The following is a 10,531-nucleotide window of genomic DNA, read 5'->3' as shown; positions in this document are numbered from 1 at the left end:
GTGAGTATTATAATAAAGACGATGTAAAGTGGCGTATTCCAATAATAGTGAGTATTTGAAGGTTCTGGTTCCAAAATTATGGGCGTTTCTTTATCTATAAGATTTTTCAGTTTGTAGAGTTTACTCATAGGAACTTCCTCGATCTTCAGCGGCTGGTTTGCGTTTTTAATAGTAATATTAGAGAGTTCAAAAGATAGCAGCTTCACAGCGTGACCTCGAAGTTTATTTTCGGCGTTCTGAATGCTATTCGTTTCGGTAATGAGTTTACATCCTTTGGGAATCTCTACCAGGTAAGTGCCTTGTATCGACTTGAAGCTTTCCTCGGCACAAATTAAACTTATTTTCGTCTTTAGTGGACACGTAATGAGATAATGGTAATCATCAATTTTGTCAATAATTTCGGTTATAGCTTTATATTGTATATATGTGCATTTGTCTGTTATTGTTTGTTTCAGGATCAGTGTGTAAATACAGTCGTCGTTCCTTTGTGTCTTCGTAAAGCTTATCCTCTTGCAATAATAAATATCTTGAAATTTGTTGCATTCTTTGTCCATGTACCAATATTTCTCTTCATTCATGGCCAGATAAGGTAAGGTGGGGATTATAAGGGTATTATTATAGGTAGGAGACGGGTACAGGTGATAATAGTCGTAAAAATCTCTATGCATAATAGGGATTTTTAGTAAAAATACCAATGTGTTGTCGGAGTAGTATGAACCACTCTCTATTAAGTCATAATAGTCTCTATAGTTAGTATGTTCGTCGAATAAAAGTTCCTGTGGCTTATAAGTTTGTTTTAGGATATTATACATGTATAGAATATCGTCATGAGATAATATACTATGGTGCGTTATGTGTAATTTGGAGAAGGCAATCGAATTTTCTAAAGAAACTAATGTCTCATATATAGAGTCCAAATTTCCATTAATTATTGTAAATAAAGTATTGATTTTGATATAGTCAGTCAGTTTATAGTTAGTCATGTTAATTTCAGTTGTGATTTCATTAATTTTGCGATAAATTTTATACTGATTGGAAGCTATCGTTGTAATAGTAGAGTTAAAGGATTCCAAAATTCCGTAATTTAAACTTATGCCTGAATTATATTTATCTAGAATGATTTTTTGATTTTTCTGCAAAACAGAAATCGCGTTGTTATATTTGATTGCGTCTTGATAGTCCAAATTACCTGTGATGCTCTTTATAACCGAGCCGAGTGCATCAATCAAGGCTCTCTTATCTCTACGCACACTATGATAACTTAGCGAGCTATACTTTGTATGGATCAATGCCAACTTACCCAATAGAGCTTGTCGGATCGCGACCGAATCACCGATGGTCGCCGGGTCGACTGCGCCGACATAGCTTATTAGCGAAGCTATATGGCTCTCTATACTATTTATGTAGTTACTAAACAAACTCAAGTCGTAATAATGGATGAATGTATGTTTACTAATCTCTAACTTGCAAGTACCTAACTTAAATGGTAGTATACCAGGATTATTGGTCAGGGGGGTCAGGGTCACGTGATGTGCTTGGGCCAGCACCGGAATCAGCATCCTGAAATTGTTTTTGTTTAGTTAGAGGTTTTCTAACATTACTTTTGTGATACGTAACGTCTCTACTATCTAATATTTTAATGCCTAGGTCTCTTTTAACTTTACGAGTGACGTAGCGGGGTTGCGTTTTATGCCGAGCCGCAAGTGGGTTTTTAGAGTAAAACTGTGTATTTTCGGGATAAGTCTCAGGTTCTTTCCTGGATTCGTTATATTTGGTCATAGTTCGTGTTTGGTTTTCTTGTAACGTTTTATTGATATTTGCATATAAAGTTGAAGTCAATTCTTTGTGTTTATCGACATAGTTTTGTAAACAAGTTGTCTCGATGTTGATATCGAACGGATCCCTATTGCTTAGGTGGCCGTTTATTATCTCTACGGGTTTTTTATTCGTTACAGAGTGTATAGAGTTATTATATCCGAGTATGGCGTACAACATAAGCTCTGGCGTATTAAGTTCAGAGCGGGTCTGAGATAAAATTCGGATATGTTCAAGTAATGTTGAATGGAGTCGTTCCACTGCACCGTTCGACTGTGGATTATTTACGCTGATAAAATGAAGATTTATTTTATGTAATTGGGCAAATTCTTTTATAGGTAAATTTTTAAATTCGGTCCCTTGATCTGCGATAATGCTTAAGGGCAGGCCGTGATGAGTCATGAATATAGTTATGGCGTTAAGTACACATACACCGGTTAAGCTCTCGAGTGGGTATGCTTGTGCGTATTTGGAAAAGGTGTCGACAATCGTTAGGAATTTTTGTCCTTTCACAGTTAATGTATCAATGTGCAATACCTCGAAAGGTTTTTCGGGAATTGGGACAATTTGGAATGCTTGTTTATTTGGGTGCCTTTCGTATTTACTAGTCTGACATATTTCGCAATTGTTTATATATTCGGTTAAGAAATTTGTTAATTTTGGCCAATAATATGTTCTTTTGATTCGCTGTTCTACCTCTTGGATGCCTCTATGATTTGTTTTCCCTTCATGATAATTTTTTGCTATTAAAAACTGACGATCCCTGTCAAGAACGTCTTCCAATAAAATTTTATGAAACGTCAGTTTAAAAGCAGAATTACTAAAGGTTTCTTGCAACGTGTTTGTTATTGATTCGTAATAGAATGGATTTGACAGCCAAATGCCGTATTTAATGTTGGGTCTAATGAATTCTTTAAACAGTGATATTATTTCGGGGTTTATACTGTTTTCCGAAATCTGAGCTACGATTCTGCGTTTTCCGGGAAATACATTTGTTATAACTGGTTTGGATGGCGAGTGATGGACAAAATGGATAAGTAACTGATTATTACATGAGTTAATTGCGTTTTCAGATATTGGGATTTCTAAAATCGGGTTTTCTAATTCGGTATGTACGGTCATTAGTTCCTCTAAATCTGCAAGTTCGGGCATCTCGGTTCGCGGATTTGCAATAATAGAAATATTTTGTTCACCTACTTCCTCGTCGTCGGAATCCAATAAGGGCGTAACATCATTATTTTGAATCTGAATCCGGGATAATGCATCTGCGTTTACGTTAGATTTACCTTTTTTATAAGTGATTTTATATTCAAATTCCTCCAATTTTAAGCGCCACCTAATCAGTCGAGAATTAGCGTCTTTCATGTTAAACAAATATTGCAATGGTTTGTGGTCTGTTACAATGTTAAAGCTTCTGCCGAACAAATAGGGTCTAAAATACTTAGTCGCCCAGACGATGGCGAGTAATTCCTTTTCGATCGTGCTATAATTTTGCTCGCTATCATTCAAGGTACGCGACGCGTAGGCGACGGGCTTATCTGCGCCTATGGTTCCTTGGGATAGAACTGCACCTACAGCGACGTTCGAGGCGTCCGTGCGGAGATTAAATTCTTTTGAGAAATCTGGGTACTGTAATACAGGGTCGTTTGTTAATATTTGTTGGCATAATTTAAAACAGTTGACATATTCCGGATGAGTGATGTCAATTTTAGATCCCTTTTTTAAACATCTAGTAAATGGCTTTGTCAAATGCGCAAAATTTGGAATAAATTTCCGGTAGTAACCCAGTAATCCCAAAAATGATTTGATTTCTTTTTGAGTCTGTGGAATCGGGAATTTGAGTATGGCATCAACCTTTTTAGGGTCAGGTTTTACACCATTTGGCGTAATAATGTGGCCTAAAAACGCGGTTTCTCTAGTCAGAAACTCGGATTTATCTAATTGCAATTTTAAATTGGCTTCCCTTAGTCTTTGAAATACGGCTTCCAAGTTAGCGATGTGTTCCTGTAGGGATACGCTGTAGATAATTATATCGTCCATGTACACCATGACGTTATCAAGCCCACGCAGTACCGAGTCCATAACACGTTGGAATGTCGACGGAGCGTTTTTTAGTCCGAACGGCATTCGAAGAAATTCATAATGACCGCGATAATCACAGTCTACACTGAATGCTGTTTTTGCAATGTCATCAGAATTTAGCTCAATTTGATAAAACCCAGAAAATAAGTCTAGCACACTAAAGTATTGACTGCGGCCTAATTTGTCTAGGATGTCGTTTATGTTAGGTATAGGATACCTGTCACTAACTGTTTTCTCATTAAGCTTCCTATAGTCGACGACCAGACGCCACTTGGTTTTTCCTGAGGCGTCGGCCTTTTTCGGGACAATCCAAATCGGGGACGACCATGGACTATCTGATGGTCTAATTATGTTTTGTTTCAGCATCTTTTTTATTTGCTCGGATACCTCATTTTTATGTATTTCAGGGTAACGATAATTTTTGGTGAAAACTGGCTCATTATCGGTAGTTTTGATATTGTGTTTTATTTTATTTGTGAAAGTCAAAGGTGAGTTTTCTGTATAAAATATGTCGCTATAATTTTTACACAAACGAAGGAGGTTTGCCTTTTCTTCGCAGTTTAAGTGGTCAGTCCGTAATGAAGACTCTAGGTCGATGTCATGTTCAGGGGTGACACACTCAAAGTTATGAATGGAAAAGTTATTATTTATTAATTGAGCTTGCACTGGAGATGCTAGGCTGATTATGGTGTCGTTTTTAGTCGGATTTTTTATTTCGACGTGTGCGAAACCTTGCACTGCTCTTGTGACAACGTCGGGAATATAACATTTATGTATGTTTGAGGTAAAAAGATATCACCCTCATTAATTGAGACAGGAATCTTAACTGGTTTGCTACTATTTGCTCGAATTAAAGCCTCGAAAAGGTTCTTCACTCCTGACTTTAGCATGTTTATGTCATTGGTAGCGTTCGCCGTTATCAGTTGTTTATTGCAGAGATCAACTTTCGCTTGCAATCGCTCTAACATGTCGAGTCCAATGAGTCCATCGAATACATTATGAAATTTGTAAATATAAAATTTAGACATCGAATCCTCTTTGAATTCGGGAAATGTTGGAATATCGATTGTGTAGTTATTTTGGGTGGTAACATGTAAATTGGTTACGGTAAACGGTTCATAATTTAATCGAAAATGTGGGTAAAACTTTTGTATGGATTCGGGTGACAAAAACGATTGATTTGCACCGGTATCAATTAATAATTTAAGCGGGGGATTTTTAATTTGAATGTAGGGAAGCTCCCGTTTTATGTGAACATTAATTTCCATTATCCGTGGTTTATTTCCTCCGGATCCTGGTAAAAATTTTCATTGGGGATATCCTCAACAAAGTTAGACGAGTCGTTCTCGTTTTGATTTACTTCATAATATGTTTCGTTTACCGGGTATTCCGGACATTCCGGATATTCCGCATCTTGCAGTTGCGCTTCCGCTGTTTCCTCGGAATGCAATTCCTCAAATACAAAATTAGGATTCTGACGAACTGGTTGGAAATGATTATAATTCGATGGTCTCAATGGGATATCTCTAGATCTGTAAGATAATCCGCTCATTGGCTGTGGTACGGCGTTTGTACGATTGATGTTAGAGTTATTTTGGCCGTTATAGTTGTTGAAATTGTGTTTATTTTGAGAATTTTGCACCCATTGTGGCCTTGGGAAATTAAACGGATTGTTATTGAATGCATTTTGACGGTTTTGACCAAAATTAAATTGATTGTTTCTGGGAAATTGAAATTGGCGATTTTGATTTAAAAATGGGTTGTTTTGCCGGTTTTGATATGAAAAATTATTAACTTGGCGATTTTGGTTCATAAACGGATTATTTTGCGAAAGAACATTTTTACCGAAATTATTTGGTTTGCTTTGAGGTGGATGCAACTGTTGTTGTTTGTTAAAATTAACGAACGAGTTGTAATTTGGACGATTATTTTGTAGATACATAATATTTTGCTCTTCTTTAATTAATTCAATTGCTGTTGGTAAATCGGCGGGCCTCATGGCTCGGATAGTAGAGCCTAGTGGCTCTCGCAAACCGGCTAAAAATGTTTTAAGGGTTTGCGAGGTAAAAAATTCGCGTTTACACAGTTTAACAGTTGGATCCACTTCATGTAAATTCACATAATTAATTATAGTATGTAAAAGATGCATGCAGCGGTCATAAAAATCTTGAGGAGAGCTATTGTCTTGACGAAGGTTTATTAAATCCCTGGTTAGTGAATTTTCATCGCGTTGATCGGAAAAATTTTGTAACAAAACACGCTTAATTTCCTGCCAAGTAGAGGCTCCATTGATGGTAACAACCTCCTCGGCCTTGCCTTTCAATTTTCCTAATAAAGAATAGAGAACCATTTGGCTCTGGAAGGCATTTGCCTGCTGGTCATCATAGTATTGCTGTAAAATAGCTTCTGATGTAGTAATAAATTTGTGTAATTGATTTGGACTACCATCGTAATCAGGAACGATGTTAATGGCGGCTCTAAATAAACCGATTTCCATTTTTCACAAATATAGAGTTTGTTTCAGTTTAACGTAAATTAATAAAATCACAAAAAGTAACAGTAGAGTCAGAAAAATTCGAACGATTCTGGTCTTTCTAACACAAAATACACAATAAAATAATTAATAAAATGTGGATGGGATAATGTAAGGAATCTGGCACTTACAGAACAATGAACTGCGGCTGCATTCTCAGCGATGTTAGCTCGTAGGTTTCAGACGAATTTCACAACTTTGATGGTCGAAAGAAGCGGATTTTTCGTCATCCACAAGACTGCGCCAATTATAACTTTCAGGTTTAAAATTAACTTTTTAAAAAGCTTATTATTAATTAAAAAGGACGAGTACCGATTTGGATGGATGCTCGATCACTTCTGTCGCCTGGGCTGCGAAGCTCTGGTGAGGTTTCCATTGGAGTCAGCATTTCTGTACTTCGCCGCCCGCTCTTCTTGCTGTGACGTCACGGTAGGTCCATACATAACACGCGCTTTTGAAGGGTTAGTGAATGTGACTACGGGATTGGCATGTACGAGGTGGCATAATTATTCACTGAAAAAGTGGTTGACTCTATCCTGATTCTATCCATAAAAATAAAGCAGGAAGGACATAGGGTATGGAAGGAATCACAACGGCATATAACAAGAAACATTGGTAACACATAAAAAAGGGAACATAAAACATTAATTATAAAAACTTTATTTATTAATAAAATCAGCAACAAAACTTATCAATCCACCATTAAGGCTGAAAGTTAATTACATTTGTTATTACGGATTACCAAAATGTGCAAGCTAAAATAAGCCTTGAGTTCCAAAGCATAATTATTCCTTAACTCTCTATATCTAATTTTGCTAATTTTTGGCTCACAAAAGATAAAGAATTGACGGTATTAGCTCCTGAAAGCGGTGTCGTTTGAAGCATTAGTGCCCTTAAGGAGAATACACTTTAAAAGTTGACGAGAATATTAGGCTTCTGCGAAAACTTTTGCTATTTTCAGCACCTTTTCGAGTAAAATCAAGAATAATGCGCCGAGACTTGGAGGTTGTTTAATATTTTCCATTTGCGATCTAAAAGTTTTGTCAATCTAATCTAAGTAGTTTGTATTAAGGGCTTTTGTTCGAAATTCCACGTATTTTTTGTTTGAGTGACCTTTAATTTGACCGTCCAAGCGGCTTATACAGGTACTAGCTTTTGGCCTGCGGCTTCACCCGCGTGAAATTTAGTTTGTCACATATCGTCATAAATTATAGCCTATGTTGCTTCTTCAAAGCAACATCCAGACATCCTGACATCCATACAAATGGCAATGCCAGATTTTGTATGGAAGGTGGCGTCTTGTTTTTTTTCGCGCGGCCATCGACCAAACTTTGTTTTTTGATTACAAAATAGTGTAATAAACAAAACTTACTATGACATGTAGATATACCTCTAAACTCAGTCTGAAGTTCTGAACTGAGTTACGAGCGTTAGAAGTTTGATGATTTACATACTAGATTTGCTTTTTGCACGCAAGTTTTGTAAGATATTGCAACAAAATAGGTATTCCGCTATTTTTTTATTGCGCTGATTCTAGCCTTTAATGGTTGGTATTGTTTGTTTACACATACAATGTCACTATTTTGTTGCAATTTCATACAAAACTTGCGCGCAAAAAGCAAATCTAGTATGAAAATCATCAAACTTCTAATGCTCGTAACTCAGTTCAGACTGAGTTTAGAGGTATACATGTCATAGTAAGTTTGGTTTATTACACTATTTTGTAATCAAAAAACAAAGTTTGGTCGATGGCCGCGCGAAAAAAAAAAGACGCCAATTTCCGGCATTGTCTTTTCAGACTGATCCGTCTAGTGGTTTGGGCTGTGCGTTGATAGATCACTATGTCAGTCAGTCAGTCACCTTTGAGTTATATACCTATTTATATTAACAAATCTCACGAAACCTGAGGCAATTCAAAATCAAGCAATGTTCCAATGAGTCTTTCCCTTAAGTCTTTCTTTCGTCTTAAATTACTAATTAGAGCGCCTTTTGAATGCCGAGCGGGTGAACCAAAGGGGTGGCAATCAGGCTGCGGTGTGAAACTTATAATTGATACGTATTTTTGGATTTTTGAAGGAATATTCCATTTTATTCATGCTCTGGGCAGTTGGGGGTAGTAGAAGGTTTAAAAATTTTCCTGTTCAATTTTCTTGGAGAACATCTTTTTGAAGCTTTTCTTTCACAGTGATTCAAATTAATTTAAGATTACGAATATATTTTACTTGTTAAATCCGACTACTTTATGGTCTTTCTTATACGTAGCAGTAGTAAAAAATGTAAGCTAAATATTATTAAGTACCCATTTATATCGTCAGTCCACCTAGTGGAGGGCCTGCCTACTACGTCTTCCGGCCCGTCGTCCCCACTCGAGAACTTTTCCGCCCCAACGGTCATCAGCCCTACAAGCTATGTGCCCCCCTAACCTGTTATTAGCTTTTTGAGAATTGTTTTGCTTATTTGTTTTTATGAACTTTCATATGGGAATTAATATTAATATAGGTATAATACCCATAATACCTCGTTCGTTTCAGCCGAATGACGTCCACTGTTGGACTAAGGCTTCCCCCAAGGATTTCCACAAAGACCGGTCCTGCGCCGCTCGCATCCAGGCACCTCCCGCGACCTTCACCAGATCATCGGTCTACCTAGTGGGAGGCCTGTTCACACTACGTCTTCACGTTTACCTACCCTACCCAGTCATTACCCAACAAATGTAAGTTTTAATGAAGAAAATTATAACTTAGTATTCATTCTCGTACATACAGAGACGTTACTTCGTCGCCTGAAGGCGGGTTTGGATGATTCGTCCTTAATGACAAAATTTAATCAGAGGGGAATTTCAAGTAAGTGAAGCGACGACATTTCCATACACTCTACATTTATTATGACATTAAATTAAGTCGCTACCTTTCAGTTGATTACAAATGCTGATTTACACGCTTACAGATAAAGATGATTGTGTAAAAATGTAGATAATGAAGTAATGAATAAAGCGTTATTATTTATTATTATTAAAAAGTAACTTTATACATTCTTGTATTATTAAAAATATAGCTACTACTAGCTTTTGCCCGCAGCTTCACCCGCGTGAAAGTTTTTTCACAGATCATCATAAATTAAAGCCTATATGTTATTCTGGGTTATAAACAATAATACTGTAATTCATCAAAATCCGTTCAATAGTTATTGCGTGAAAGAGTAACAACTATCCAAACATCCAGACATCCAAACTTTCGCATTTATAATATTAGTAGGACTATAAAACATACGGGCCTTAAGGGTATACTTAACAATGATAATATATACGTAGAATACTGTAACTTTCAAAAGTTGAAAGATGATAAGTGTTACATAAATAACTAGACCTCTACTGTGGGATTTGTATTACCCTGCTTTAATAGTTACACTAAATTTGCTTTAAAATTACATTGCTACAAAATAATTACAGGCGTTTGTTATAATTTAAAAAATAACAAAAATTATTTTGAAGATTTAAAAAATTAAACATAGTAAATAAATTGATTGAGAGTCTCTAAAGGGTATTTCTCATCGCCACGGTTCTCATCGTCACCTTCGTGGCAAATTTTATTTCTAACTTATTTCAACTTTTTGTAAACAAAAATTGTAGCGCTTGATGTGAAGAGTGTATTCTCAGTAAATCAGTCAAATAGCAAGTCTCGTTTGGAAGCTTTAACGTTTTGAATTTTTTGATGCCACGAAAGTGATTCTGTACTTCACAGCAATATTTTTTTCAAACTTTACTACTTAACAACTTTACTACTTAAGTGTTTATAAAACATATATTTTGTCTTATTTTCATAGATAAATAGCAATAACATAATATAAATATGTACCTACTTAAATACAAGATAAAATTTTACCGATAACGTCACCTACTAAGTTACAAGATTCTACGCAATTGGTTTTAAGGGTGATACTGAAATGCTAAAGAAGCAAAAAAAGGATATCAGTACCTCAATAAAAAAGAACTCTAACTGATTATTAGTCCCTCAACAAAAATATTTTTTTTTATTGAGGCCAGAGGGCCTTGTATTTTTGTTGTACAACTTTTAACTCAAACCTCAGATTAAATTTATCTTA

This window comes from Ostrinia nubilalis, chromosome 24 (genome assembly GCF_963855985.1).
Source record: "Ostrinia nubilalis chromosome 24, ilOstNubi1.1, whole genome shotgun sequence".
NCBI classification, from domain to species: domain Eukaryota; kingdom Metazoa; phylum Arthropoda; class Insecta; order Lepidoptera; family Crambidae; genus Ostrinia; species Ostrinia nubilalis.
The sequence above is the reverse complement of the archived record's forward strand: the minus strand, read 5'-3'. Positions refer to the sequence as shown.